Raw genomic sequence first — 1,451 nt, 5'->3', positions numbered from 1 at the left:
AAAAAGCTGCAAAAGCAAGACCACAAAAACCCTAATTTCAGCAGAAGAATCCAGATCACCAAAATAAAAGCCCAAATCCAGGACATAGAAGACAAAAAGATAATACAAAAAAAAATCAATGAAATAAAAAGCTGGTTCTTCAAAAGGATAAACAATATTGATGATCCCCTAGCTAGACTGACCAAGAAAAAGAGAGAAAAAGCCCAAATAAACACAATCAGAAACACAAAAGATGAAGTCACATCTGATCCTGAAGAAATACAAAAGATCTTTAGAGACTACTATGTACACTTGTATGGAAACAAACTTGAAAAGCTTTTGGAAATGGAGGACTTTCTGTCATCACACAACCTGCCTAGGTTGAAACAAGAAGAAATTGAGACCCTAAATAGACCAATAACAATCAAGGAAATTGACTACATAATAAGAAAACTACCTACAAAATAAAGTCCTAGACCAGATGACTTTCCAGCAGAATTCTACAAGACATTTAAGGAGGTGCTTATACCAATCCTACTGAAGGTATTCCAGGCGATCGAGAAAGATGGAACTCTCCCCAAATCATTTTACGAAGTTAACATCACATTGATACTCAAGCCAGGCAAAGACCCAACAAAGAAAGAGAACTACAGGCCAATATCTTTGATGAACATAGATGCTAAAATTGTCAACAAGATACTAGCAAACTGGATTCAATAACACATCTCAAAAATCATCCATCATGACCAAGTGGGCTTCATCCCTGGGATGCAAGTCTGGTTCAACATTCATTAAACCATAAAAGGAATTAAATACATCAACAGATGTCAAAGCAAAAACCACATGATTATATCATTAGATGCAGAAAAGGCTTTTGATAAAATCCAGCACCCCTTCTTGATAAAAACCCTTGAACAGCTAGGCATATGGGAAACATACCTCAAAATTGTAAAGGCCATCTACGAGAAACCCACAGTCAGAATACTCCTAAATGGACAAAAACTGGAGCCATTTCCCCTGAACTGGAACAAGACAAGGATGCCCACTCTCATCCCTCCTGTTCAATATAGTATTGAAAGTCCTGGCTAGAGCAATCAGAGAAGAGAAGGCAATCAGGGGTATTCAAATAGGAAAAGAGGAAGTCAATCTATCTCTCTTTGCAGATGACATGATTGTGCACCTTGAAAACCCAAGAGAATCTGTCAAAACCTCCTTGCACTGATAAAGGACTTTAGCAAAGTCTCAGAATATAAAATAAATGTGCAAAAGACAATCACATTTCTTTACACCAACAATAAACAAACAGAAACCCAAATAAAAAGCACAATTCCATTCACAATAGCTACAAAAAAATGAAATACCTTGGCATCTTCCCAACCAGAAACATGAAAGACCTTTACAATGAGAACTACAAAACACTGCTCAAAGAAATCAAAGATGACACAAACAAGTGGAAAAATATCCCATGCTCA

Source organism: Carlito syrichta, unplaced genomic scaffold (genome assembly GCF_000164805.1).
Source record: "Carlito syrichta isolate Samal-C Ts95f unplaced genomic scaffold, Tarsius_syrichta-2.0.1 Scaffold307480, whole genome shotgun sequence".
NCBI lineage: Eukaryota > Metazoa > Chordata > Mammalia > Primates > Tarsiidae > Carlito > Carlito syrichta.
Note: the sequence above shows the minus strand (reverse complement) of the source record.